Source organism: Belonocnema kinseyi, chromosome 3 (genome assembly GCF_010883055.1).
Source record: "Belonocnema kinseyi isolate 2016_QV_RU_SX_M_011 chromosome 3, B_treatae_v1, whole genome shotgun sequence".
Taxonomy (NCBI): Eukaryota; Metazoa; Arthropoda; class Insecta; order Hymenoptera; family Cynipidae; genus Belonocnema; species Belonocnema kinseyi.
In genome coordinates, this window is record NC_046659.1 from 57,489,340 (window position 1) to 57,500,597 (window position 11,258).

The 11,258-nt window shown below is 32.3% G+C and overlaps 1 long non-coding RNA gene across 1 annotated transcript in view; it reads left to right on the forward strand.

The window, feature by feature from the left end:
* The first annotated feature begins 2,086 nt into the window (after nt 1-2,086).
* The window catches only part of LOC117169605, a 20,187-nt gene continuing 11,015 nt past the window's right edge, over nt 2,087-11,258 (forward strand). The window contains exon 1 of the long non-coding RNA XR_004466687.1: nt 2,087-2,362. This is a non-coding gene — a long non-coding RNA (uncharacterized LOC117169605). The remainder of the gene's footprint in view (nt 2,363-11,258) is intronic.

Sequence of the window (11,258 nt, forward strand, 5' to 3'; positions counted from 1 at the left end):
AGGCACCCCTTCTACTGGTAATAGAAATAATGTCCCCTTCCCAAATTCGTATCGGGGGTAAAACTGATCATAGAAATAATGTAGGTCATGTAAGTTCCCCTTTTCAACGTCCGATCAACAGTCGAGAACGGACTCCTATGGCTGGTCACGCAAGCAGGGTGGATCACATAAGTTCCCCTTTCCAACGTTTAATGGGGTGTAAAAAGGCAATCCTGTGATAGGTAAAAAAACCACGATCTTAGATCTTAGATCTTAGTTATGTAAACCATAACTTTATCCTTTAGATTTCAATATAATAATATCATTTTCCTTCATTGTTTACATTATTTTAAACCTGAATTAATTTGACTAATTTAAAGAGAAATTTTCTAAATAATTTCGGCTTTTTATTTTACCTTTGTGTAGCTTGAATTGCGCCCTTTGAAACATCGATTATCACTTAGCACATTAATATCATCACTTAAGAATATAACGAACAATTATGTCATCAAAGAATCAATATTGGCACATGAATATCAAAGGCACTTCAAATAAATGACAAGGCAATGCGATTGAACAGGATAAAAAAGTAACTTTTATTCAGTTTAGAAAATGAGAGTAAGGCGTTTTGAACATTTCAAAATAAAATGTGATTTTATTGAAAGTTTTTGCTTTTTCTAATCGGGTTTTTGTAATTCAGCACAAAGGGTAGGTTATTTACAGTTGGAAGACAGGTATTACGTTGTAATGTCGAGGACGGTACATGAAATTTGGATGCGGAGAGAAACGTCGAACACAGACATGAATACGAAGTTTGAAACAATAAGGTGGCTTATTTTCACGTACAATAGTACTACATACTTTGAGTACGAGCAGCCCATAAAACTCGTCGGTTTAGCGTTGGCTCTGACAAGAACTGTTAAAGAGTGGCCTGCAGATCTTTCTATAGGTGAGCTTTTTGTTTAGTGAATAGAGCACAATCGGGAGATACCACGGAACGTGCCTTCGCGTCGCCCGGGACTTCGTGACCCCTCGGGAGTTCGGCAACCCTTTCGTACAGGGTCATAATGAGTTAACTGCAAAAAAATTCATTTACAAAGTTCTCCATCATTACTTTGATCCTAGTTTAGCATCACTATGAGTATCAGGACTTAGGTATGATCATCATAGCACAGTAAAATACATGTTCCAAATGACACCGAAATCAATATAATTTTGATATGCATCAAAAATGATATCGAAAACAAGAGCATTTCGATCAGCTGGGATGCTTGATCGACTTTTTAGATCATAATGATCTGATTCGGGATTATGTATCAAGTAAAACCAAGATGGCTGACGTCCTTAGATTACTTTGGCTCATATGGAAGCTTTTTATGGTTTCTGATCATGCAATGTACTTGAAAAGTAAATTGCTATGTTTAGTAGGTCAAATGAGCCAAAAATTAAGATCGAATTGATCCGATTGGACAGTAAATTATTATCTTGAGATTTAAATGATCTTTGTAGCAAAATGCTCTGCAACAAAATTGTTCCTTTTTTTACTGTAAGTGTGCAGCTTCAATATTTCTCATTAATTTAAAACATATAATTGTTGCAAATATAAATTTTTCCAGCTTAAGCGTTATTAAAAAATTGATATGCGTTCATTGTTAAACAATGTTATTAGTAAAAGCCTGTCTGTCGCTTACGGCATGCGTCTGTTGAATCTTGAGCTTCGCACTGGATATCACATGTATTTAGCGCTTTGCAATCGATAATTTATTTATATCGCGACATGCGCTCGGTCTTTGTACTTTTTCAACATTTATGTACAGGCTGTTATTAAACTTCATTTTGTTTTTTCAAACACTTAATTTGTTTATTTTCTAAGTTCTTTTTTACGATTTAAACAAAAAATAGGAATTCTTCAAAAAAGAATTCATAACAAATTCGCAGATCTTTTTTGGGACAACAATTTTTGTCTATTAATTTTTTCCGCAACTTGTGTTGTTTTTCCAAAAAATGTAATTCTTCTGTTCTAATGTTATATTTTTACGAATAAAACAAAAACTAGGGTAATGTAACCAATTGCTGGCAGGTCAAGGCGAACTTCAGGCTTTGAGAAAGAAATTAATGTCAAAAATTGTATGTGTGATTAATGTGATACTAATATGTGCAGTGCTAATATAACAGGGTATAAACTTCAAAACTTTATTTACCTCAATATATACTAGAAACTGAAAAAATAACATAAATTAGTCCGTTAGCCTAAAAATTCAACTCTCGGCAACGTTGACGCAATTCTTGGCAGGCATGGACTCAATCATTTGCACCCTAGTCATATTACGAGGAAGTGGTAAAGGAATCAGATTAAACAAAACTTTAATAGTATCACTAAGAAGTGAGTAGTGAATAGAAACATTTTCATTAATTATTTTTAATTTATAAACAAATATTCTGGCTTAAAAAACCTAAATGGCAGCATCTATCTAGTTCAAATTCAGAGGTTGTGATCCTTGGCTTCTTTTGACTCCTTCAGCAGAATTAGTAGAATTAGTATTTTTCTAAAATTGATTTTCTTTCTTTTAGTGTCTTTAGCTTTTAAATACCCTTTTCTAGTAACTCCTTTAGCTGAATGAATAAGATCGTTAATATTTGAAGATTGATTTTTTTTCGTCCAAAGTCTTTTCGGCTTCTAACTTTTTTCTATTCCAATCTTCTTGGGCTTTTTCTCGAATTTCATTTTGCCGGTTTGGTTTTTATTTTTCAGCTTTCTTAGTCTTAGATTTTTTTTCAATTGATTTGTCCTCATTCCTATTCTCTCCATGCCTGCAATGTTAAAGCATAGATGTCTTTCTCCTTCATTCGCCTTCCTTTTATTTTTGGGGTTAGAGGGAAACGCAAATAATCATGCATATTCCCGTTTTTTATACATTTTAATGCAATTTCTTGTACAGGTTAGGTTGAATTAGTTTTACGTCTAAAATCTGCAGGTTAGCGTAATGTTTTATCAATCAGATGCTAAACTGAAAACTGGTGACAAAACACTTCTTTTCTCTCCACAGTATTCAAATCAGCCTTATTATTATTATTTAACGCATTTTTAGAAGTGTTAAAAGTTACATCCGAGATTCTTTCTCTGAATTTAAATCAGACACTCCCTATTATTTACTAAATAAATTATAGTTAAATCTTAGTTATTTTTTTATTAACAACTTTAACATTTCTTCGAAACGCGCAAAAAATAAAATGGTCATTTCCGTCAATTATAACGTTGCTAGGGGTAAATGGAAAACTGATATTATTTAAAGATTTTCTTAAGCTAACTTGAAAATTCTTGGCAGCCTGGAAACAAGGTTGAATTTTTTAATTTCAGAAGATATAAGTTATTGTTTAGCATAAGATGAATACACGTTATTACGAAAAAATGTCTGCACGATTAAAAAAAATAAAAGACAATTTGCTATTGATCTCTATTCTCTTATTATTTCATATAATCTAGAGAAGGGTATAGATGGACCGTGAAATGGAATTTCTTATTTTTCATGATTGCTTGTGCAAGATGTTTCAGTGGCTCAGAGGATAGCTTGGCAGGCTTTTGAGCAGGACTGGGGTTCCATTACTGAGCCGGTACCAATGGAAATTTTTCTATGTACTTCTATTGGAGCTCTGTGGTCCAATACCCACTATAAACTGTAGCTCTCCTCAGAAAAAGCTGGTGTTGTACCAAGAGTAAATGGTCTCTGTCGAAGGCATAACCTTGGGATTCTAAGCCGATTTTGAGAATATTTAAAAATGAGTCAGCAATCTTCTTGCATTTGGGACACCTACGGGGGAAGCACACTGGATGATCGCTGGATGCATAGTCTGACCGTATTCTCCAACTGCGGCATGTTTGGAAGACTGCAGAATGGCAGAGTGGGTGAGGATCACTTTACCAGTGATAAAGGAGGACTTCATTTACTCTCTTTTTCAGGTTTGCCAGTCATTTCTTCAGCTTGTGAATTAGCTTTAATAAATTTATAAGAAAAAACATTTTGATTCATACCTCTATTGAAGCTGAGCAATGAAAATAAGTATTTTTATAATGATACATTTTATTCTTTTATGTTCAGATATCAGACGAAAAGCTCGGTTATGCGTGTGACGTAACTTCAGGACTGAAGTTATTGATTTAATTTTGTCATTCGAATGGATGTTTATGTAATTGATATCCTCCTCTCCTATCTGCATTAGTGAAACATTAGGACACGCTCGAGTTAGTACTGTAGTGAATTGTTCGATTGAATGTATGTCCTTTCCATGAGCTACGTGTTTATCTGCCGTTCTCTTTAATACACCGCCAACTCCATCCATTGGACCCTTGCCGTGGCAAGCTTGAGGGAAATTCCGCGTGCATAATTTTATCCTGGGAAAAAACTGTCGCAATAAAATGGTCAAAAGATTAAGAGAGAACCTGTTCTTATACTGCGCTGTAGGCCCATTAGAAACAAAATGGATAGCGGCAATTTTTGTATTATTACTAAGTTTTAACGGAACTGGTCTTAAGTGAACCTAAATGTCTGAAGCGCCATGGTCCAGACATGCCGAAACAGTTGCAAATGATTGTGTTATTAATTTGCTAGTATACGTATATTACACTCCGGTATGTAAAGATAACTGCAGTTTTCAAACACCAAAATGCATTGCCTGAACTTCTTCATTATGTTTGCACACATCATTTTCTGCAAAATCGACGCGGAGTACAGCTTCATTTTCCTTTAAATATTCTTGGATATCTCGTGAAGTCCATACTGGTGGTGCATGTTGTAAACATATTGTAAGAACAATGGTTCTTGTTTATTGTACTTAAGAATCAAATCATGTACCGTGCTTGAGAATTCGAGTTTCTTAATTGGACAAACTTCCTTTTCCTGATCTTTGATATTTCTTTTTTCGGAAGTGCGTTTCCATTGAAAATAGTCAACTTTTTTGTCTTGGCAGGTCTCTCTTACAGTAAAAGATTTCTTATTTTTGCATTTCGTGCAAGTGCGATACATGCACGCATAATTACTTACATCGCAGCATACATTAGCACAAATATCATCCAACTTCTTAGTCGAACAAACAGAACAACTATAAAAGGCATTGAGTAAGAATTGGAAATTCGCATGCTTAATACACGCACATGTGTCTCGGTCACTCAATTTTGGATGCACAATCCAATATGGCTTTAACCGTACAAATGTTTGATATGACATTTTACTCAAGTAGCATTGCTGGTACTTTTGGTGTAAATCAATAAGAGGTGCCAAAAGGAATCACTTTTGAATGTTTTTTTTGTGCTCCCCCTTACCAGCACACATCCGAGAATTTTCATCATCCTCTAAAAATTTTCTTACATTTTTACCCTCTTTGTTAGATAAGCATAAAGATATTTTTAGCGAATCTGCAATTGGAACTCGGCGAATAGCCTTCACACTCAATATATCTTTGACCTCTTTACCTAGTCTGTATCGTTTAAAATGGCTATTAACAAGTTGATTTTAAAGTCTTCGTTCTGCCAAAATTGATTTTTCAGCTGCTTCTTTCCTTAACTGAGCCAAAAAAAACTTCACCGACTAAAAGTTTCCGTTGAATATTAAAAGTGAGTGGTCCGTTAGATTCATTTAATATCCGTTTAACTTTTGAAGATGGAGAATCCGAAATTTTATCTGGTTTTTTTAATTCTTTAGAGCTTTTTTCAATCTACCTGACTTTTTTTCTTTTGAGCAAGCACGTTTCTCATCATTCAAATTTTGCCTATATAATCTTTTTCTCTCTTGATCATTCTTTCTTTTTGCATCCAATGAAGAACTTTTCGGTTGCTTTCCTGAAAATTATTAAGAAAAAAAATAGGATGTACCACGATTTATTCAAATAAACATCAAATGATCTCAATAACAACATTTACCTTACGTTGTTGGGTGACTGAAAATAACTTTTTAATCCCGTTGGAACTTATGCTATACACTCGGGTCAGAACGATTATTTTTTAATCACAATTACTTGTCCACTGCCCGGTCGTGTGTTTGAAGTCACTGACAGTACAACTAACCTCGAAACTCGCGACTGGGGCCGACAGGAGTTTTCGCGCGTGAAAAATTTAATAATATTTCAAGTTTGTGCGTATAAAAAATAACCTTATAAATTTATTAAAAATCAATACATGTATATTTTTGTTCGCTGAATCCAAATCTGACCTTATTTTTTGATATTTCTCAAGTATTGGAGGAGTTTTAGGCAGGACTGACAGGACATATCATTAAGGTACATATGTCTGGGAGCACAGTTTAACTAATTTTTTGAAAAGATTGAAGAACTATCCGAGTAACAAATATCACCCAAACTTACATTGATTTGAATATTTTTTCTTATATGAAAACCAATTTAATTTGCGTGGGACCGACAGGACACAAAAACGAAGGACAACTTTGAAATTTTCTGTAATAATCAATAAAACAATAATCGAAGTTACAAAATGTATTTTTTTATATCATTATTCACAATAATGATATAATTTAGGTTGCAGAGAGATAAATTACGGTAATAGTAGTTTAATGTTGCTAAAACATTAGAAAATTTGTACTTCGGACACGAGACCGACAGGACATTTTTGATTGTTTTTTATTTTTAGCTACAATGAGATATAATTAAGATTCATCAAAATAAGGGAGGTTTTTCTTTATGTTGAGCTTCTATTATGAGAATTTTTTGCATTGCCCATCGCTTCTTTATTATTGATTGCAGAGCTTGGACACAAAATGGCCAACTTTTTGAGAATCACCCTTATATTGCGGATTATATCAGTAATTTGTATGGCTGGAATATACATATCGATGGCTGCTCTAACGCGCAATATGATTGTACCAGCAATTCATTTCTTTCAGTGTAAGTCTGATAATTTTTTCTATCGAAAAAATGTCATGCGGATAAATTGTTCGGCTTGCTGAGTACTATAAATAGACTAAAATAAAATTTTTAAATCTTGAAAAAAATGGTCAACAATTTAAAAATGCTCTAACTTTTAAAATTTTTTATCCGGAATGTAAAAATGTTAGCACTTGTTTTTCAATTTTGACTGATATTCATTAAAAAGAATAAAAATACGTTTCTAAAAAGGAGATTTAGGTGTCTATAATAAGCTTATATAGTGTAAGCACTTTATACAATATTATTCAAATAAACATAATTTTCAAGCTAAAAAAAAGGTCTTGTTATTCTGATAAATATATTGAAATTCAAAAACATGTATTTACACTTTTTATTTTTATTTTAATAGATCATTTTCTTAGCTTATTATAAATAATGTTTTAAAAATGTATTGAAAATTAAATAAAGAAAACGTTATACTTAATAATTTTGATGAAGAAATGACTTAAATGACTTTTTTCCAGTATCTACTTTTACATGGTATATATTCCCTAGTTTGCTCATCTTTTTGAATCGATTTTGATTTGTACAAGAATAACCAAATAAGTTGTCACCATTCCAACGACCTGCAATTAATATAAAGTTTCCTATGATTTTCCCTTGGTCGTTTTTTAGTAATGTAAGCTCCATTCAATTTTGATACTAAGTAAAATACTTATTTTACTCACACTTTGAATAAAATTGTGGTTTAAGTTGAAACATCCGTGAGCCGTAAATACCACAGGATTTAGCTTCAATTGCAACATGAATTCGTCAAGCTGTAATTACGTACTTATTGTAAATTGCAAACATAAGAGACAGCCTTAATATACATACTACATAACACATTACTTTTAAATTATTCAATTACATGCAATTATTTATATGTAACATTTAATTGAATGGGTTTTATTTTAAATACCTCTGCACGAAATTCTGCATTGGCTGTTGGTTCGTGTAACTCACATACGATGCTTCTAGTGCATGAAGCCTATATATATATATCAAAATTAGAATAAGAAATTGGTTAAATAATTATCAATACAAATGTCTTATAAGTTTCTTATTATTCACACATAGTTAAAAATCATATTGAACGTAACTCTAACCAGACCAAATAAAAAAGGTTCACATTTTGGAGCTAAAATGTGTTTCTCGTACGGAGCAAGATATGTTTAGTGCAGATTTAACAATTACTTTTCTACTCCAAATAGATTAAGATCAACTCCAGTTCCAGACAATATAAAATTCCAAGCCGTTTATACTCCGAAAATTTATAACACTGCACTAAATCCTAAAGCATCATTTTTTGATCTGTATTAGATCAAAGCATTAAATAATGTAGAAATACATTACGACTATATATTTGATATAATAACCAAATTCAAATCCTTCTAGTATTTGTAATTATGCAACGTTTTGAATTAATATTGGACCCAAAAGTGTGAGAGGTTGGTTTGGTTGATTCTTTCATTTATATTCCTCTTGTTTCCTTTATTATATAACTGTTGCTGATGAGGCAATCCTACTGGTTTTTGGAAACCTATACATCTTTTATTTTAAGGTTTTTAAAAATAATTTCGTTAATAAAGTTTACTTTTCATTGAGTTTATATTGTCAAAGATTTTTTTTAAATCTACTTTATACTTTAGGACTTAGTTTGTGTTTTGAATGAGTAATCTTAAATATTTTTAAGCTTAATTATCTTTCTTGGCATTTATTAAGCAAATTTGGAAAAAATTGATCTCTTCGTGGAGAATTTGCTGCATATATACTGCCGTGCAAAACAAGAAAGGCGGTTACTGCATTTGTTTATTAAGTTCGAAATATTGATGTATTTACGACCGTACACAGAAGAAACTGGGGGTTCACTAAAGTTGCGGCCTAAATAAAAGTTGTTAACATTTAGAACTTGAGCTCCAATAGATACGTGAATAGAGCCAAAAGAGTTTCTTAAGAAAACAGTTAAAAATAACCTAGTTAACCCCAGGAATAAATTTTCTCTTTTAATTATTTATAAATAGAGTTGGATGTAAAATGTGACATACCTCAGAACAGATAAAAGGCCTAGGTGATGTTCAGAAGATCCTTTATTCTATTTTCTAGTCTACGTTTCGAGAGTCAAATGCCCTCCCAATCAGAAAATTCAGTGTCAAATTATAAGTGCATAGATATTATAAAAGAAGAAGTAAATTTGTTTATTATAAAAGCATCTTCTTAAAAATCTTTTTTATCTTGAATTTGCTCTATTTTATTTACTTAAAATTCTATCATGTTTAAAAGAAAGGAGATTATCAATAATTGATTATTATTAAAAAAGTTACTGAAAAAATTTCAAATTTAAGTTTGAAAGAGAAAACAGAACTCACTTCCTGCTTCATATTGAAGGCTAACCAATTGTTTCCCCAGATAAAAATGCGTGAGGGTGCACTTTTCTCCTCTCAGAATGCTTAGGTAATAATTGCATTTTTTATTATTAAATTATTGATTGAAAGAAACAACATTTTTTTACTAAACTTTGAACTGCTACCTCTAAAAATAAATACCAAATTAGATGATATATGAAATTACATTAACGATTGGATCAAAATTATTTAATTTAACTGCCAGTAACAAAATAAAAAAAAACTTACTGTCTGGTCCCTGTTAAAAAGGCATTAAAACATTAATTAAATCATATAGCACCTGCTGAAAATATGAGCACAATACCTTTCGAAAGGGTTAAATTTATTTATGAAATGTTTCTTAAAATGTATTGCTTAATTTGTTAATATTAATTTATTTTTTCCAATTTTGTTCCTGAAGCTTAGTTGATTGAATAATTGAGAGGCTGGATCAAATAAGGGCACATATTTATGTCCCCATCTTCGATCCGGCCCATCAATTATAAGAAAGTGTTTTAAATTGTTATAATTATGCGAGAGTGGTTTGCCAACATGCTCGTGCTGACACGACGTGCGCAGCATATGCGACGCATATGAGGTTACATTGTGAGGGCAGCTAGGCGATATGCGTATGCGGACACGACGTGCGCCGCATATGTGACGCATATGAGGTCACATTAGTTAGAATTTTCGCCATTACGACGTTTCGATCATTCTGCACATCGTGCACGCACCATGCATACCCTACGCGATGCGGAGCCAAGTCATCTTCTCTTTGATCTGAATCTTTGCATTATCTGGAAAATCGTTGGTATGGCCGTATGTCCTCCATTCCACTCAGCTAAGATCATCCATTTACTTTTGTTGAAAAAACCTTTAGTTTTCTGTCGACTCTGATAAAAACTATAAAAATTTTGAATAAAAACTATTTCGTATAAATTAAGCAAACTGCAGGCTATGTATTCAGGAAGTGTAGGTGAGTGATTTTTTGTTTAAGGGCATGCTCTTCGGTGACCACGTGACCAAACTAGTCTCTGGTTATAAAATTTTTTTTTGTGTTCACTGTGTCTACACGGATTCAAATATCGTGTTTAAACTTTGACAAATAAAATAAAAAGCACTAAAGAACGTTTGTATACATCAATATATCGGTAATTTTAAAGAAAGTTTATTTATAAATTGATGGAATAGGATATTACCATTCGAGTTATTGCACTTTGCAGATCATTTTTGGTTTGATGCATTTTAGATTTTTTGATTCGCTCATATAAAGCACTGACACCAATTTTATACTAAATCGTCTAAACCTTGAAAAAAATTAATGTGAGCAATAAAATTTGTACATTTGTTGCAGAGCAACAAATAAGTATCTGCACACACGTAACCTATCATTATTTTTTGGGAATTTTTAGCGATTTCTAGCGGAGAAAAAAAGAAACTTTGAACGTCGATAAAGTCGAGATCAAGTATCTAAGTTCGTTCATGAAATTTTTGTGCAAAATGATTTTCATTTTTTTCGTCTTAAAAATAAAAGATAAATTAAAAATTGGAAACATAGCAACACCACCAATGTACTCAAATTTACTCGTCGTAGTTTTCCAACCAACTTCCATAATTCTTGATGTTGAATCGATCAGCTGATAACTATTGTTGACAGGGAACTAACCGGCGGGGCTCAGCGTCGGACTCGCCTTGTCTTTCTCCCCCGGGCAAAATTTTATTATTATTAGTTTGGTATAACTTAGAATTGTTTCACAACAGTACCAAAAACCCACAAGAATATATAAACATTAGAAAATTTTAATTATTTTAAGAAGATGAACATTTCTCAAGATGGGACTTGGACGGATTTTCGAGTATCACATTCTAAGATGTTCCTCGATTTTTTTGAATCAAGGAAAATACGTTATCGACGTTAAAAGTTTTTTTCCTATTCCTATAGTACTTCACTAGAAAACTTTCTTCGTAATTATAAGCAATTTG